This window comes from Hypanus sabinus, chromosome 11, assembly GCF_030144855.1.
Source record: "Hypanus sabinus isolate sHypSab1 chromosome 11, sHypSab1.hap1, whole genome shotgun sequence".
NCBI classification, from domain to species: domain Eukaryota; kingdom Metazoa; phylum Chordata; class Chondrichthyes; order Myliobatiformes; family Dasyatidae; genus Hypanus; species Hypanus sabinus.
This window is the reverse complement of record NC_082716.1, coordinates 19,651,286-19,671,581: the sequence shown is the minus strand read 5'-3', so window position 1 is coordinate 19,671,581 and position 20,296 is coordinate 19,651,286.

Here is a 20,296-nt window from a genome sequence, read left to right as displayed (position 1 = left end):
TCCAACCTGATGGCATGAACATTGATTTCTCCAACTTCTGGTAATGCCCCCCCCCCCCACACTCTCCTTCACCATTCCCCCTCCCCTTTTCCCTCTCTCATCTTACCTCCTTGCCTGCTCTTTGCCTCCCTCTGGTGCTCTTCCCCCCTTTTCTTTCTTCCATGGACTTCCTGGCCCCCTTCTCCAGCCCTGAGTCTCTTTCACCAATCAGCTTTCCAGCTCTTTACTTCATCCCTCCTCCCTCCCAGTTTCACCTATCACCCTGTGTTTCTCCCTCCCCTCTCACCTCTTACCTCTACTCCTCTTTTTTTTGCCAGTCTTGCTGAAAGGTCTCGGCCCAAAACGTCGACTGTACTTTATTCCATAGATGCTGCCTGGCCCGCGGAGTTCCTCCAGCATTTTGTGTGTGTTGCTTGGATTTCCAGCATCTTGTTTGTGATCAGATTCTGCTACCGTCACTTTGGTTCGTTGTGCTAACATACTAATATTCGCTTTGAGGAATTTTGGCTTTGAACCCCACACGCTTCGAAGTGCTCTCGTGTTCTGAAGCACAATATGGTCTGGTGGTCTGTTGTGGTTTACTGGTTGTCTGCCAGTGACTAGTGGTATCCTGCAAGGATCGGTGTTGGAACCGCTTTTTTTCATGTTAAATGTCAATGATTTGGATGACAGACGGAATTGAGAGCTTTATGGCCAGGTTTGTGGACAATACAAAGATAGGTGGATGGGCGGGTCATGTTCAGGAAGCATGGAGTCTGCTGAATGCTTAGACAAATTCGGAGTATGGTTAAAAATTGCCAGATGGAATACAGTGGAGGGTAGCTCTTCTGCACTTTGGTAGAAGGAATAAAGGTGTAGACCATTTTCTAAATGGAGAGCAAATTCAGAAATTGGAGGTGCAAAGCGATTTGGGAGTCCTTGTGCAGGATTTCCTAAAGGTTAGCTTGCAGGTTGAGTCATTGGTAAGGAGGACAAATGCAGTGTTATCGTTCATTTCGGTGATGCCATATGAAGCACTGATCAGTATTGTGAGCAGTTTTGGGTCTCTTATCTACAAAAAGATGTGCTGGCACTGGACGGGGTCCAGAGGAGGTTCACAAGAATGATTCTGGGAATGAAAGGGTTAACGTATGAGGAGCGTTTGATGGCCCTGGGCCTGTAATTGCTAGAGTTTAGAAGAATGGGGGTGGAATCTCATTGCAACCCTCAAATATTGAAAGGCCTAGACAGAGTGGATGTGGAGAGGATGTTTTCTATAGTGGGTGATTCCAAGACCAGAGGGCACAGCTGTAGAATAGAAGAATGTCCCTTTAAAACCGAGATGAGGCATGTATTTAGCTAGAAGGTGGTGAATCTGGAGAATTAGTTGCCACAATTGGCTGTGGATGCCAAATTTAAAGCAGAGGTTGATATGTTGTTGATTATCAGGGGCTTCAACAGTTATGGGGAGACAGCAGGAGATTGGGGTTGAGACAGATAATAAATCAGCCATAATTAAAAGGGGGAGCAGAGTCAAGAGGCTGAATAGCCTAATTCTGCTCCTATGGTTTATCAAAGTTTCTAAGTGTGTTTATTATCAAAGAATGTATAAATTAAAGATTTGTTTGCTTACAGGCAATCACAAAGCAAGGAACCCAAAAAAAACCCAATTTAAAAAAAACCCGAGTGCCCACAGAGAAGAGAAAAAAACACACAAAGAATCATATAAACAATACAAGCAAGCAAGAACAACAGTACTCCAAACCAAATTGAGTCCTTAGATCCAAATCCCCGGAGCAGCCCCGAGTAGGCCCAAAGCCTCAGTATTCAGTTCATCATATTAGCAGGGCAAATCACCACAATGTTCTCAGAGATGAAACACTGCAGCTGGGTCAGTCTCATTGCGTCACAGAGCGAGAAGCCTCCAGACTACCTGGGCTGGTGTTTAAATTGTCTGAACCTCGCACTAGGACACAGGCCCCGTCACTGGCAAATCACTCTGGACCTAGACTTTGCTGCCGAAGGAGCCATTCGCGACCTCTCAAATTGGCTCAGTGTCAATACCCTGCTTTTCCAGTCTATATGGGCCGACGTTTGGATTGTCCAAACAGCCTATCGATTGTCCAAACATACAACAATCATATGTCACATTAGGGCCGGGCCTTGAAAACACCGCCCATCAATTCAATTTGGACCTGGCTTTCGCTGCCAGAGGTGCCTTTCTCAACCTCTCCAATTCAGCTTGGTGTTTAGAGCGATCCACCCTTGTACATGGGCTACTTGGTCGGCTGTCAGAACTCCTCCGTCCCATCTTCTCCCCTCCGCATCACTCACTTCAACGAGCACAGCTTCAAATCCGAATGTGTCGATTTTGCAGTGCGCCTTCACTCACTCCTTCATTGCTCGCAGTGATAGTTTACCACAATTTACTTCAAAAAAAGTGTCATTAGTAATGATTTTAATCAAATTCCTTGCTTTTGAATTACTAGCAAGCCACCACACGTCTTTGGTAGCACCATCTTAAACTGGTAATTGCAGAAGCGAATAAGTCTTATGATCTTAGTTTGTGGTCTAATCTGTTTCCTTTTGAAGTATTTGTTTTGACAGCTTTAAGAAATAGGAACAGGAGCAGGCCTCCCCACCCTTTACCTGGATCTGCTTTACATCAAAAACATGGCTGATCTTTTACCTTGGCACCATCTTCCTCTTTGATTCCCTGAACATGCAGAAATTGCTCTATCTCTGCTTCTTTTGAACTCAGAGCCACCACAGTCGTATAGGGCAGGAAATTCATCACAGTAAAAACAGAAAAATGCTGAAAGCACTTAGTAAGGCAGTCAGGATCCGTGGGAAAAGAAACAGAGAAAAAGAAATACAGCATTTGGAGAGAGAAAGGGAGCTGGCACATTAGGTTGAAGACCCCTTGTTCCTGAATCCATGGAATGTCAGGAGATGGCATCCAAAGCATCCACCATCTCTTTCATTTCTGCAGACAAAACATTCTGCTCTCTGGTGGACAGTGAGTTCTCATTATCTCCCGTCTCTACAGACACCAGCTGTGCTGTGGTAGCTCTCAGCAGGATACCTTGTCTTGAAGTACGCACCTAGGGTCAGGGTTACCCCTGAGAAGCCGACCAACTAGATCCAGGACCTTCCTTACCCTGTATCCCCTGAAATGGATCTCCAGCTTGGATGTTGTCACCTGATTTTTTGTTTTTTCATTACCCAGGGGTAATGAAGCTCAATTGCGTGGTGGGGAGGGGTTAAGATGGGTGGAGGTCTGCTTTTCCATTACCTGGGATGTTGTAGGCGCTGTCTTTAGACACTCTACCTGAGATCAACCTCTGCCCAGAGTTGCCCTTCAGCTGATATTTCTACATCACTGAGTGAGGGTCTGCTTGGAACAGCTGAGAACATCCTTGCCTCCAAGTCTGAATGCTGACTTGGTTTACTGTACTTAAAGCAGACATTGATAGGTTCTCCATTAGTGAGGGTCTCAAAGGCTACAGGGAGAAGGCAGGAGAATGGGGTTGAAAGGGATAGTATATCAGTTATAATGGTACTGCACAGCAGATTTGATGGGCCGAATTGTGCAATTCTGTTCTTAGATCTTATGGTCTCATGGATTAAGCCACCCACTGGGTCTAAGTGTAAATTATCATCCGGCTGTTAGTTATGTGCATTTGTCTGGGAAGCCAACAACATTGCACATGTCATCCTGTAGATGAAGTAATGGACACAAAGATGCAGCCTGGACTAGAGGGACTGAGTCATTGGCCGGGGTTGGCCATACTCAATCTGTATTCCTTGGAGTGTATGAGAATGAAAAATAAACTCATTATGGAATTTCATATGTAACCGTCAGGCTCGCCCAGCTCGGGTTCGTCCAGGGGAAACAGCCTCTGGCCCCGCCAAACTGGGAAATCATGTTTGTGTGGATGTTGTGTAATGTACCGCCCCGTTAGAAACCCTCAATGCAAAATATCAGACAGTACACCATATGCAATTAAATGATTGAACTTTATGACTCTTAATCTGAATATAGGGTTAGTAATGAAAATAACAAAAGGACCAAATTCAAGGAAAAGTCAAAAGTTCACGTTGGAGCACACTAAGTAGTCATTCTTCCACCATCAGTCTCCTCCGCACATCACTGACCTTTGGACCCTCAGATCACAGTCCAGTCTATCTGGTGGTCTACCAGCTCTCTCCACACGTGTCTTCCCTCTTCATCTCTCCTCGATAAAAGACCATGATAAAACATCCTTCCAGATTCACAAGACAGAGCAACAATCTCCGACTGGCCAACACGTATACCACAGTCCCATTATCTCCAGCCATAACCCAAACATTGCTGCCACAGAGAAACTGTTACCTCAGCAGTGAACATTACAGGGAAGCCATTACATTCGCAGTGAATCCTTACAGCGCGTTAAAATCACAAGGGGTATGGATAAGGTTTATGGTCATAGTCTTTTCTGCAGAAAACTAAACTTCATAGTAAATGTTATTATCAACGTACATACTTGACACAATATGCAACCTTGAGATTCATTTTCCTGCAGGCATACTCAATAAATCTACAGTATAATAACCATAACAGAATCAATGAAACACCGGACAACTAGAGCATTCAACCAGATAGCCGAAGACAACAAACTGTGCAAATGCAAAAAGAAACAATAATAATAAATAAATAAGCAATAAATATCGAGAACATGAGATGAAGAGTCCTTGAAAGAGGGCAGAGATACAAAATAAGAGGAGAAAGATTTAACAGAGACCAAAAGGTAACTCCTTTACACAAGAGGGTAGAGAGTACCTGGAATGAGCCCCCAGAGGAAATGGTTGAAGCAGATCTATTGCAAAGTTTAAGAGGTATTTGCAAGGGTATGTGGAGGAGAAGGGCTTGGAGGGTTACGGGCACACTGGGAATAGTAGGGAGGATACTGTGGTTGGCATGAACAAGTTGGGCCGAAGAGGCTATTCATGTGCTGTATTACATTGTGACTCCAAAAGTTGGTACAAGTTTTGAGCAACAACAGAGGCAGCAAAGGAGGAGGTCAAAGAAAGAACCGGAGAAGATTCCTGACAAGGAAGATTAAATCACCATTACCAACTTATGTTATCCACAATATCCCTCCTTCCTGTCCTTCTCTCTCCCATCTACCCCTCCATCTGTATTTGTTTGCAACTAACAACATATTGTACTTCTGAAGGTCATAGATCTGAAATGTTAACTCTTTCTCATTCAGTCAATGTTATTATCAAAGTACATGTATGTCACCATATACAACACTGAAATTCGTTTTCTTGTGAGCATGCTCAAAAATCTATAGAATAAGAACACTATCAGAATCAATGAAACCAGAAGACAACAAACTATGCAAGTACAAAAAGAAGAATCGATAATATAAATAAATAAACGATGGAAGCTGACACACCAACAATTTTGCCTTCTTATTATAAACTTTGTGCTTCTGATTGAACCGTCACGGTGATGGAAAGGTGCAGCACGGAAACAGGCAAGGACGTGCCAGTCATTTACACTAATCCTACATTGATCTCAAATTCCATCACTCCAAGTTGATAGGGTTGTTAAGAAGGGATATTCAAGAGCTGCCACTCTATAAAACCCTGGTAAGACCACATGTGCAATATTGTGTTCCGTTCTGAGGAGATGCTGCTTGGATTAGAAACCATGTCTTTTGAGGCCAGGTTGAGCAAGCTAGGGCTTTACTCCCGAGAGTGAAGGAAGAAGACAGGTGACTTGATAAAAGTGTGCAAGCTAATAAGAGGCACAGATTGAGTGGATAGTCAGTAACTTATTCCCAGGGCAGAAGTAGCTAATACGAGGGGGCATAATTCGAAGGTGATTGGAGGAAAGTATAGGGGATGTCAGACGTAAGTGTTTTTATACAGTCAGCAGCAAGGAACACCCTGCCAGGGGTGGGGGTAGTGGCAGATTTTTATTTATTATTTACTTATTTGAGATACAGCGTGGAACAGGCCCTTTCAGCCCGCCAACCTGCACTGCCTAGCGATCCCTGATTTAACCCTAGCCTGACCATGGGACCATTTACAATGACCAATTAACCTACAGATACATTAGGGACGAGGAACTCTCAGATGGGCACATGGATGACAGGAAAATGAAGAGATATGTAAGAAGGAAGGGTTAGATTGATCATAGAGTAAGTTAAAAGTTTGGCACAATATTGTGGGCTGAATGGACTGTACCGTGCTGTAATGTTCTACCGCTCATCACTAGGGTCAATTTACAGTGGCTATTTAACTTACGTTTATCCCTTGTCTTTGGGATGTGGAAGGGAGCTACAGCACAAGCAAGAAAGCCACACAGTCACAGGGGAGCATGCAAGCTCCATATATTCAGCACCCAAGATTAGGGCTGAACGTGGGCCTCTAAACCGTGAGATAGTGGCTCTAGTAACATTACTATTGTGCCACTTCAATGACACCTTCACATCTGTGTGACTGAATAATCATTTTATTCTTCCAGGCATGAACACTGATCATGGGCAAAGTTGGTTATTTTGAAAACAGGTAATTAGAGCAGAAAACTAGGATAATCTTTCTACTGGCATGGGAGAGAGTTCAAAGGAGGTTCATGAAAATGATTCTGGGATTGAAAGGCTTGTCTTATGAGAAGCACTTGATTGCTCTGGGCCTCTACTCACTGGAATTCAGAAAAATGAGGGGTGACCTCATTGAAACCGATCAAATGTTGAAAGGCCTCGACAGAGTGGATGTGGAGAGGATATTTCCTATAGTGGTGGAGTCCAAGACCAGAGGAGCCAGCATCAAAATAGAGGGGTATCTTTTTAGAATGGCGATGAGGAGGAATTTTTTTAGACTGAGAGTGGTGAATTTGTGGAAATTTTTTGCCACAGGCAGCTGTGGAGGCCTAGTCACTGAGTATACTTAGGAGAGAGATTGATAGATTTTTGATTAGTCAGGGCATAAGATAGGTGGAGAAGGCCGGAGATTGGGGCTGAGAGGGAAAATGAATCAGCAATGATGAAATGATGGAGCAGACTCGTTAGGACAAATGGCCTAATTCTGATCCTATTCCTGTGGTCTACTTCCCCTGTTCTGTCAGTTCACGTCACATCGTCACTTCTATTGTCATTTCGACCATAACTGCTGGTACAGTGCATAGTAAAAATGAGACGATGTTTTTTTCAGGGCCATGGTGTTACATGACACAGTAGAAAAAACTAGACTGAACTACGTAAAAAACAACACAGAAAAAAACTACACTAGACTACAGACCTACCCAGTACTGCATAAAGTGCACAAAACAGTGCAGGCATTACAATAAATGATAAACAGGACAGTAGGGCAAAGTGTCAGTCCAGGCTCTGGGTATTGAGGAGTCTGATAGCTTGGGGGAAGAAACTGTTACATAGTCTGGTCGTGAGAGCCCGACTGGAATGCTACGGTGCCTTTTCCCAGATGTCAGGAGGGAGAAGAGTTTGTATGAGGGGTGCGCGGGGTCCTTCATAATGCTGTTTGCTTTGAGGATGCAGCGTGCAGAGTAAATGTCCGTAATGGCAGGAAGAGAGACCCCTGGGATATTCTTGTCCCAGCTCATTACAGCCCTCAACATTTACCTGCATTTAAAAAAAACACAAGAGATTCTACAGATGCCGAAAACGAACATTGATTTCTCTAACTTTCTTATCCCCATCCCCCTTCTCTGTTATTACATTCCCCACTCTGGCTCTCTTCTTCGCCCTTCCCTTCTCCTCACCTGCCCATCACCTCCCTTTGGTTCCCCTCCTCCTTCCCTTTCTCTTATGCTCCATCCTCCCTTCCTATCAGATTCCTTCTTCTTCAGCCCTTTACCTTTTCTACCTATCATCTCCCAGCTTCTCACTTCAAGACCCTCCCCCACCTTCCCCCTCACTTGGTTTCACCCATCACTTGCCAGTCTGTACTTCTTCCCCCTACCCCCAACTTCTCATTCTGGCTTCTTCTCCCTTCCTTTTCCAGACCCGATGAAGGGTCTTGGCCTGAAGCATCGACTGTTCATTCATTTCCACAGAAGCTGCCTGACCTGCGGAGTTCCTCCAAAATTTGGGTGTGTTGCTTAGCTGAGTTAATTGAGGGTCTCACGCAAATAGTAAGAGGTGAGGAAGTTTAAAGTTTAAGTTTTTCACTTGCATGAACTTAATTCTGCATAAACAAATACAATTCCCAAGATCTCCAATTACTATGTTACTGTTCCCTCAGGAATTCTCTGCAATGGGATTAAGTTGCAAGGTGATAGCAATCAGAAATTGGACCTGCGTTCCCTGCAGCAGCATATAAATGCCAGTCAACTTTGCCAGTACTTGGTGGCCCCAAGGTCAATCCAGATTTATTGCAATTAATGAACACATATGGACAACACTGCAATATATAAAATAATATTATCCATAAAGTTACAGGAAGTTGCCAATGCTTGTGGCAAGATGAAAAATAAGACCTTGCAGATTTTTGAATAATACACACAAAATGCTGGAGGAAATCAGCAGGTCCATGGAGAAGAATGAACAGCTGAGACTCTTCATCAGGACTGGAAAAGAAACGGGAAGAAGCCAGAATAAAAAGGTGGGGGTGGGTTTGGGAGGTGAAGGAGTACAAGCTAGAAGGAGAAAGATGAAGAGAAGTGAGAGGGAATGTAGATGGGTGGGTGGGGAAGGGGGGTGAAGTGAGAAGCTGGGTGGCAAATGGGCTGAAGAAGAAGGAATTTGGTAGGAGAAGAGAATAGACTATGGGAGAAAGGGAAGGAGGAGGGGCACCAGAGAGAGGTGATGGGCAGTTGAAGAGAAGGGGTAAGAGTAAAGCCAAAATAGAGAATGGAAAAGGAGAGAAGCGGATTTTGGAGACATTACCAGAAGCTGGAGAAATCAATGTTCATGTTGATGTTGTGTGTGTTACTCTGGATTTCCAACATTTGTGGAATCTATTGAGCAGATTTCTGAATAAGTGTTCAATATCCATTCCAGCACATCAGACGGAGGAGCTAACCAGTCTACTCTTTGTGTCTTTTTCACCATCATAATGATTGATCTTTTACCGCAATACAACAGGGTAAATGTAATTGGATGTAAAATGTGATGCCTTTACTTCTTAACTCAGAGCGTGGTGAGAGTACGGAAGCAGCTGCCAGCGGAGGTGATAGATGTGGGTTCAGTTTCGACATTTAAAAGACATTTGGTTAAGTGGCACCAATTAATCTGTTCTGTGCCATACAATATTATGTGTGCGTTATCTGTACTACAGTGCTTTACATCCTGGCCCGGAGAAATATTGTCTCGTTTGACAGTATATATGTATGTAGTTAAATGACAATAAACTTGACTTGGATGGGAGGGGTATGGAGGGCTGTGGTCCAGGTGCAAGTTGATGGGACTAAGCAGAATAATAGTTCGGCACAGAATAGATGGGCTGAAGGGTCTGTTTCTGTGCCATAGTGCTCTATGACTCTGCTTTCTAAATGTAATGTCCTTAATTCTTTAAAACTGGAAACGATGTTTAATGACAGTGAAACATACCAGAAATATGCGCTGTATTATAATCAAACGTCCCGGTGAGCATGATTTGAATGAGCTATATGGTAGAATTCAATCAAAATAACATTAATCCAACTGGAATTTACCTACAATACAGCCAGTGTAACACAATTAATTAAAAGTGACAAAAGCAAAGGAAAGGAACTGGAAGGATAAAGATTAGCTTCATTTGTAACATGTACATTAAAGAATACAGTGAAATGTGTAGTTTTGCATCGACTACCAACAATGCACAGATTTTGCTGGGTACAGGTATTACCACACTTCTGCCACCAACCTGTCTACAACTTACTAACCCTAACCCTAACCCTAACAGCTGGCCTTTGGAATGTGGGAGGAAACCAATGCAGTTGCGGGAGAACGTACAATGGTTTGGCACAGATTGGATGGGCTGAATGGCCTGTTTCTGTGCTGTACTTTTCTTTGACTGTATGACAGCAGTGGAAATCGAACCCCAATCAGTGATCACAGGTGCCATAAAGCAATTGCACTAACCACTGCACATCCCCATTTCTGCGTTTATGTCACAAGGGTGCTGGGAGAGGACCCACACGCAGGACACAAACACGTCTTTCTTCGGTACAATAAAATAGCATTTATTACTCGCTACACAGAAGATCGGGAAATCGAGGACAAAGAGGAACACGAACCTCGACTAGGGGACTAGGAACTTGGATTGCCATGGACCTGGGACTTGGAAACAGGGAACTGGGATCGCCGCGGACCTTGGACCTGGACGGGGGACCATGGACAGCCGCGGACCTGGGACCTGGACGGGGGACCATGGACAGCCGCGGACCTTGGACCTGGACCTGGGACCTGGACGGGGGACCATGGACAGCCGCGGACCTTGGACCTGGACCTGGGACCTGGACGGGGGACCATGGACAGCCGCGGACCTGGGACTTGGACTGGAGGGACCATGGACAGCCGCGGACCTTGGACCTGGACGGGGGACCATGGACAGCCGCGGACCTGGGACCTGGACGGGGGAACATGGACAGCCGCGGACCTTGGACCTGGACGGGGGAACATGGACAGCCGCGGACCTTGGACCTGGACGGGGGAACATGGACAGCCGCGGACCTTGGACCTGGACGGGGGAACATGGACAGCCGCGGACCTTGGACCTGGACGGGGGAACATGGACAGCCGCGGACCTTGGACCTGGACGGGGGAACATGGACAGCCGCGGACCTTGGACCTGGACGGGGGAACATGGACAGCCGCGGACCTTGGACCTGGACGGGGGAACATGGACAGCCGCGGACCTGGGACTTGGACCCTGGGACCTTGATTCACCGCTGCCAGACACTTGGATACCATGGATCGCTGCAGCCAGAAAAGTGGACACCAAAACACAGGACAAGGAATCTTGGAGCCAGGACTCCTCCTGATCAGGCACCGAGCCGGGACTCTTCGAGGGGTAAACACAGACAACGGGCAGGAACATCGAGTCAGGACTCCGCCTTTCACTCACTCCAGGTAGATTGACCTTGCCTGGACCCACTCTGGCGACGGAAGGAGAATTGTTGGCACTCCGATGCGGGCTGGATCACTCTGGCTTGTCGTAGCAGCGGCGGTGACTTGCGAAGGCTTCTCAACACTCTCGCCCCGAACGGCTAAAGCCAGGGGCTTATAAGCTGCCGGTTCGGGTCGAGGGTAGATTACCTTGATCGCCAAGCTCAAGGGACGCGTGAAATGGAATTAAAAGGGAACAAGGTGTCAATTGTCCGGATCGCAACCTAACTAAATTTAAAGGGGAACCGATCTGGACCATGACAGTTTAAGATGGAAGGGAAGTCATTGCTAAAGCAGCACAAGATAGTTGGCCTAAGGCTCTGCCCCAAATAAGTTCTACAGTGATATCCTGGGACAGGGTTGATTGATCTCCTACAATCACAACCATTTTCCTATCTGCAAAGTCTGACTCCAGCCTTTGGGCTGCATTCTCTTTGATACCCACTTGTTTCAGTTTTACCAGGACTCTTTAACTTAACGCCAAAGGTAGTCAATCTCACCTAATCTCTGAAATTCCTTGGCATATGTTTGGCACCAGTGAGCATGTTATTGGATAATTAGGAACGCTTGGTAACACAGTCAGTGGCAGCTCCTATCATTTCGCTAACGACTGAAAGGAAGGTAAAGATAAACGCAGATTACCTTTGTTTGACACATCAAAACATACAGCGAAACGCACCGCCATTCGCAACAACGACCAGCACAGTCCAAGTAGGTGCTGAGGGCAGCCTGCAAGTGTCACCTTGCTTTCAGCGTGCCCTCAACCCACGAAACTGTACATCTCTGGACTGTGGGAGGAAACTGCAGAACCCAGAGGAAGCTCATGTGGTCACAGTGAGAGCATACAAACTTCTTACAGGCAGGGGGTGGAATTGAACCTGGGTCACTGGCACTGTACAACCTGATGATGCCGACCACTGCACGACAGTGCCGCTCTGGAAGACTCATTAAGTGGCGGTGACCTAAAAGATCTAGGTCAATAAAAAAAATAAAATTTTAACTTGAAGGAGAATTAAAAATAGTAAACTTACTTTCAGTTTTGGGATATAGGAATTAAAGTACCGGCATTTGCCGAAGCAAAATAAAAAAGAGTTATTGTACCTTAATTGTCAGTGAATGTGCGTGAATGGAGCTTTGCTGTGTACGGTTGCCAGGGCTACAACGGAGCTGAGGGGCCAGATGGGAAGTGCATCCTCAACTCAGGATATGACACTCATTGATGAAGTATGGGAGGCACAAACCCGCACATGGCACCTCCAGGGTTGCCAGTGCAACCCAGCCCTTTAACTGTTTCTTTCCCCCAAGGTACTGCCTGATCTTGCTCAACATTTTGTAGCATTCTTTGACTTATTTAAACATAGAACATTACAGCTTAGCACAGGCCCTGCCGGAAGGTCTCGGCTTGAAGCGTCAACTGTACTCTTCTCCATAGATGCAGCCTGACCTGCTGAGCTCCTCCAGCATTTTGTGAGTGTTGCTCGGATTTCCAGCACCTGCAAATGTTCCCTTGTTTGTGACAGCACAGGCTCTTTGGTCCAAGATGTTGTGCTGACTTTTTAAACTATTTTAAAATCAATATAAAATTCCCTCCTAAACAGCCCTCCACTTTTCTATCATCTTAGAGTTTTGTCAATGTATCTGCCTCTACTGCCACCCCTGGCAGGGCATTCCACACACCCACCACTCTCTATGCAAAATACTTACCTCTGACACCCACTGTACTTTCCTCCAATCACCTTAAAATTATGTCCCCTTGTATTAGCCATTCTGCCCTCGGAAAAGTCTCTGGCTGTCCACTCTATCTACCTTGTGCACCTCTATCAAGTCACCTCTCACCCTCCTTTGCTCTGAAGAGAAAAACCTGAACTCACTCAACCGCCCCATACGATTGCTCTCTACTCCAGGCAGCGTCCTGGGAAATCTCCCCTGTACCCACTCTATATCTTATAATGCGGCAACCAGAACTGAACACAATATTCCAAGTGTGAGAGGAGATTTGATAAAAGGAGCTCCAAGCGTGACTAGTTTGGGTAGGGGAAGGAAATGAAAGTTGTTCCAATCAATGGATGATTCAAGGCCGAAGGGTTACCTGATCAACACTGATCTTAACAAGTGATACAAGTGCAACACTCACAAAGTAGTGGAGGAACTCAGCCCACCGGGAGGGGTCAAGACCCTTCTTTGCAACTGAAATGGAGGGAGGAAGGAGTCAGTGTGAAAAGGTATGGGATAGGGAGAAGCACGTTGGCAGATGAGTCCAGGCGTAAAGGGGAAGGTAGGTGAGTGTGAAAGGGGTGGTGGAAGGGAATGATGTGAAGCTTGGAGGTGATAGCTGGAAGAGGTAAAAGGCTGAAGAAGGAGGATTCAATTAAGAGAGGCCATTAGACCATGGAAAAAAGGGAAGGTGGTGGGAAACTGGAGGGAGATGAGATGGAGGTCATGAGGGTGAGAGAGCCACCAGAATGAGGGAAAACAGAGAGTGTTAGGTGGGAATAAGGATAAGGAGTGGAGAGATTATTACAAAGAGTGTTAGGTGGGAATAAAACCCCGTGGACGTACAGACTTCTTACAGATGATGTCAGAATTGACTCTGATCATCGACATCCCAAGCTGTAATGGCATTGCGCTAACTGCTATGCTGCCTTAACCCTTGATCTCTGATGTATTGGAGATCGAGGGTTATAGCAGCATAGCAGTTAGCACAATGATATCAGAGGTATTGTGGCAGGTAAAGACCACAATCACTGTACAAAAACCAGCAAATGGGACAGGCTTAGGTAGACATGGATGACCTGGGCTGAAAGCCTGCTTCCAGACTGTATAACCCTGTGGTACTAATACTGATTACTGAGGTGACATCTGTGTGACTCAGAACTCGGGCCTTCTCCCCAACATGCCTGACCTTGCCAAAGATGGCAACTGGTAACCAGCTGGTAGGTTTGCCAGTTCTGTCGGGACTTTCTTTCCCTTGTGCCAAATTCTATACTTGCTCTAAGTTTCCAGCAACCCAATTACTCCTCCTCACCCACCCCTCCTGTTACCCCATCACTCACCCTTCCTGTTACCCCATCACCCACCCTTCCTATTACCCCATCACCCACCACTCTTGTTACCCTCACCACCGACCCCTCCTGTTACCCCATCACTCACCCCTCCTGTTACCCCCATCACCCACACCTCATTCCCCCATCATCCACCCCTGTTACCCCATCACCCATCCCTCCTGTTACTCTCATCACTAACCCCTCCTGTTACCCCCATCACCCACCTTTCCTATTACCCCATCACCCACCACTCTTGTTACCCTCACCACCGACCCCTCCTGTTACCCCAACACCCACACCTCATTACCCCATCACTCATACCTCCTGTTACCCCCTCACCACCTAACCCTCCTGTTATCCCATCACCCACCCCTCCTGTTACCCCCATCACCCACACCTCCAGTTACCCCCATCGCCCAGCCCTCCTGTCAACCCTTCACCACCCACCCCACCCCAATTTCAAACTCTTCCAACCTTTGATTTTTAACTAACAATCCAAAGAACATGCTCTCTTCTTGCTGTTGCTGTCGGGAAGGAGATACAGGAGCCTTAGGACCCACACCACCAGGTTCAGGAAGAGTTAATACCCTTCAACCAGCAGGCTTCTCAACCAGTGTGGGTAACTTCACTCACCTCAACTCTGAACTGATTGTGCAACCTATGTACTCACTTTCAAGGATGCTACAACTCGTTTTATGTAGGTATTTATTTTTTCTTATTTTGTGTGTTTGCAGTTTGTCTTCTTTTGCATGTTAATTGTCTGCATTTGTGTGTAGTTTCATTGATTCTATTGTACTTTGTTCTCCTGCAAATGCCCACAAGAAAATGAATCTCAGGGTTGTATGTGGTGACGTACAGTGTGCGTACTTTAATCATAAATTTATTTTGAACTTTGATCTTTTCTTCTGCAACAAACTCCAGTAAGTTGAAGCAGATATGATGTTGCATACGCAGCAAGTTTTAAAAGAACCTGATGTTTTTAACAGGCTGCCTGAAAATCCAGATGCTTTTGTACCACAGAATATATCTTAGATTCAGTCAGCTAGGATTACTGGTAAATTATCCAGGATATCAACATTTCCTGTCATCTGGCAGTCACTTCAGTCACACGTACTACACAGCACAATTCATCATTTGTGCAAATTAGAAGGAAAGAGATCGAGGCACATTGGGGTAGCAAAATGATTTTCGGAATAAACATCTGCTTTCATCCAGCTGCCCTCCTGCTAAATACTGTACTTTACTGTTTCAGAACAACTTATTGTAAAGAGTCAGGTCAGCAGAGAACATTCTGTTCGAAAATAAACTGTAGCAGACTGAGGAAAATTGTTTTGGCCAGGAGTTTATAAACAGGCAGAGATAATAAACACCCCATCCTCGAAGCCTGACATCTGCCAGAACGCATCACCTTCTCACAGAATATACATCCTCCCAAACTCTCGTGAAATGTTAACTACCTCCTGCTAACACTGTGCAAGCTGTGCTTGTTCTGGGGATCAGTTTCTCTTTTCCCAGAACCTTCCCCTCTCTCATTCCTACTGAATTTAGCAAATGTGTTTTAACATAGAATGCTTAGCATTGTCCTGCTTCAGGGGCTCTTGGGGGGCAGTCATTTTGCCCCTTTGTTCCTGTATACTTGATTACTTGTAGAGTGTGGAGTGAACCCTTCATAATGTGGTATTTGGTTTTGCAAACAGCTTTCTCCAGCTTGGCATATGCTCCATTATATGGAAGATCTGTCATGTGTGCATCAAAATTGTCTCACATAAACATGCACTTTATGCCAACTTGTCGATCTTCAGGCCATGCCACTCCGGGGCTTGTTCTAATATTATTTAGTGACTGTATGTGTTGGATTGTAACAATATGTGCTGTGTGACTATATATACTGTGTTTTGCATCTTGCCTCCGGAGGAATGATGTTTCATTTAGCTGTATACATGCGTATGGTTGAATGACAATAAACTTGAACTTTAACTTGAAACATACAGTGAAAGCATCATTTGTGTTAACAACCAACACACCCAAGGGTGTGTACAGGGGGCAGCCCGCAAGTGTCACCACATGTTCCGGCGCAAACCCACCATGCTCGGCAGAGCAACACAGGACACTACAAGCCCCGTTCTTCCCTCTCACCTATGCACATGCACAATCCTCTAAACCCAGGAAAGGCCTCCGGCCTCCGGTGCACTTGGGCATGGGCCTGCACACACTGGATTTCCACCTCCCCAGCAGACTCTCAGAGATTCGCTGCCTCAGCTGCGGCCAACAGGCTTCAACCTCCACGTTTTTCTTAGGCCTCGATCAAGACTGAAACGAGAATTATCCAAGAGCTCCTGAACAATTCCGTTAACCAAGATGGTAATCTTTGCTCTGCAGCTAAACACAGCTATCATGGAGCACACATCTGTGCTCCCATAGAAACGAATAGCTGTTGTTTCATTTGCTTTGTGTCTCCACCATATGTGGAAGTTTGGTAGATTGCCACAAAGAGCATTTCTGGAAATGACAGCAATAAGTTTTCAACCACATTGTGCAGATAAAGTGAAAGCTACTTAAAAAAAAAACATGATAAGATGCAGCTACATTGTCAAGTCCCAAGTTCAACTCTTTACTTATTTTAAAATACAGCAGATTGAAGAAAAAAACTGTGAATTCATTTTTCACTTTCATTATATAGTCTGTAATCTAACCCTGATTTATATCATCTTAGGTCTTACGGAGAGTAGGCAGAAGAGCAGAGTTGAGAGGGATAGTAAATCAGCCATGATGGAATGACAGAATAGACCCAGTGGGCTGAATGGCCTAATCCTGCCCCTAGGTTTTATGGTCATAAATTTCAAGCAAGTACACTGCAAATAGCAAATCCAGTGAGGACAGATCACAGTGAACTAAACAAATGAGAGAGGTCGTCCTATCTTGAGACATTTGAGTAGATTATAAGGAGGCTCAATAAGCTGTGGAAATTCGCACGAGAAGCAAACACACCTCAGCTTGGAGCGTGAACTGGTTTCCCTGCACGCGGCCACGGAGCTTGTCTGCTATTAAGAGCTCCAGCTGGGCTGGAGGCACCCTGCTGTAAGCAGCCTCACAAACCTCACTGCTTGTTCAACTCGACGCAGAGCAGTCATCTCAGTTGTGCTAGTTCAGCAGGGACTTGATGGGCCAAAGAGCCTTCTTCTGTGTTGACTGTAGGGGGTTGATGGGGGGGGGGGGGGTACTCTGCCTGTGTTGGATAGCCTTGGTGCTAGGAGAGGAGATATGTTTACAGAGAGCCCTTCCTTATTGCTAGTTGGATAAGCATGCATTGGCTTGCGGCCAAGGAAAGAGCCCTAATTACTTTTGTGATTTCTAGGATGTCTGGCCAACTATGCTGGAGGGCATGGGAGGCCTTAAGCATGGGCAGCAGTAAACCCTTGAATCATTTGATACACTACGTCAAGTAATAAACAGTTGGACTGGATTAAGCAGAGGGCCAACGTGTTCCCAAGTTAAAGCAAAACAGATCTAATAGTTACTAAGTGCATTAGATGTTACCAAGTGCAAAAGACAGAATAATAGACTTGCATTTAGGAGTAGCACAGTGGAGTAGATCACTCAAAGTCCACCCTATGGCCCCGTCATGAGGGGTTCAAGGTTTAAAGGTTCATTTTATTGTCAAAGGATATATATACAGTACAACTCTGACACTTGTCTTCCCCCAAGCTATCAGACTCAATACCCAGAGTAAACACAAAGTGCATTGCAGATGCTGTGGTCAAATCAAGACGTAAAAAAAAGCTGGATGAACTCAGCAGGTCGGGCAGCATCCGTTGAAAGAAGCAGTCAATGTTTCAGGCTGAAACTCTTCGTCAGGACTAAAGAAGGAGGGGGCAGGGGCCCTATAAAGAAGGTGGGGAGAGGGTGGAAAACCAATGAGAGGAAAGATCAAGGGGTCGGGGAGGGGAAGCAGGGAGGGGATAGGCAGGAGAGATGAAGAAAGAATCTAAGGGGAAAGCATTATGGGTAGTAGAAGAAGGCAGAGTCATGAGAGGTAATAGGCATCTAGAAGAGGAGACAGAGTAGAGATGGGATTGGGGAAGGAAGAGGGAAGGAATTACCATAAGTTGGAGAATTCGATGTTCATTCCAAGGGGCTGGAGACGACCCAGACGGTATATGAGATGTTGTTCCTCCAACCGAAGTTTGGCCTCATTATGGCAGTAGAGGAGGCCATGTATGGCCATACCCAAATGGGAATGAGAGGGAGAGTTGAAGTGGGTGGCAACCAGGAGATCCTGTCTGTTGTGGCAGATGGAGTGGAGGTGCTCGATGAAGCAGTCCCCCAATCTGTGTCGGGTCTCGCCGATGTAGAGGAGGCCTCACCGGGAGCACCGGATGCAATCGATTACCCCAACAGACTCACAAGTGAAGTGTTGCCTCACCTGGAAGGACTGTTTGGGGCCCTGAATGGTGGTAAGAGATGAGGTGTAGGGACAGGTGTAGCACTTACACTTGCAGGGATAAGTGCCAGGTGGGAGATCTGTGGACCAGACAGTCGCAGTGGGGATGATCCCTGCGAAAAGCAGAGAGGGGTCGAGAGGGAAAGATGTCCTTAGTGGTGGGGTCCTGTTGAAGGTGGCAGAAGTTGCAGAGGATAATATTCTGGATCCAGAGACTGGTGGGGTGATAGGTGAGGACAAGGGGGACATGGTCCCTGTTGTGGTGACGGGAGGATGGGGTAAGGGCTGAAGTGCGGGAAATGGAGGAGATGCGGGTAAGGGCATCATTGATGATGGCAGAAGGGAAACCACGAGTCTTAAAGAAAGAGGACATTTGGGATGTCCTGGAATGGAAAGCCTCATCCTTGGAGCAGATGCGGCAGAGATGGAGGAACTGGGAGTAGGGAATAGAATTTTTTCATTTGGCAGGGTGGGAAGAGGTATAAATTCTTTTATTACTTTTTTCTTTAAAGAAAATTTTAAAGGAAATACTGCTGGTACTATAGTCTGGGATACTTTTAAAGCATATATTCATGGAGAAATTATCTCTTACTCTACCTATATAAAGAAAAAAGCTGACAAAGGAAGGTCTCACCTATCAGCGATATTAAAAGATTTTGATCGAAAATATACCCTATCTCCAGATCCAAGTATATATAATAATCGGATTGAAATCCAATCCAAGTCTAATCTTCTGCTGACTTACCCAATTGAACGACAGCTGTTGAGAGATAAAACTCAATTTTACATTCACGGGGATAGAACAGGTAGTTTATTAGCCAATCGCTTAAAATCTTCTACAGTTAACTGTCAAATCACAGAAATTTTTAAAGATAATGGTACTAAGACCATTCTGAAATTAACAACGTATTTAAAGACTTTTACCTTAAGTTGTATCAGTCTGACTCTTCTTCAGATGATACCTATATGAATGCTTCTTTCAGTAATATCAACATTCCTACATTGTCTGCTGATAGCCTAATACAGTTAGATCAGCCTATTTCCAATGAAGAAATGGCTGAGGCTATACGTGCTTTACATTCTGGTAAGACCCCAGAACCTGATGGTTTTCCTGGGGAGTTTTATAAAACTTTCACTATGTTACTTACACCTTATTTATCCTCTGTTTTATCAGAGTCCTTTAAATCAGGTAAACTCCCTCAATCTTTTTATGAAGCTTTTATTTCTCTTATTCTTAAAAAAAATAAAAATCCAGCTGAATGTCCTTCATACAGACTGATTTCTTTATTAAACGTTGATGCAAAAATTTTATCCAAAATCTTAGCTCGAAGACTTGAAAATATATCACATGACCAGACAGGATTTATTAAAAATCGTTACTCACATTTTAACATACGTCGGTTATTGAATGTGATATATTCACCATCCAAAACAATATCAGAGTGTATATTATCCTTAGACGCAGAAAAAGCCTTCGATAGGATTGAGTGGAATTATCTTTTTAAGACCTTAGAGAAGTTTAATTTTGGGCCTAATTTTAGTCGTTGTGTTAAATTAATTTACTTGTCTCCTACCATTCAGGTTATTACTAACTCTCAAATTTCTAAGCCTTTTAAATTACAGCGGGGAACTAGACAAGGTTGCCCTCTTAGTCCTTTACTTTTTGCTTTAGCTATAGAACCCTTAGCAATAGCATTTTGAGAATCTAAGGACATTTCTGGTATACGAAG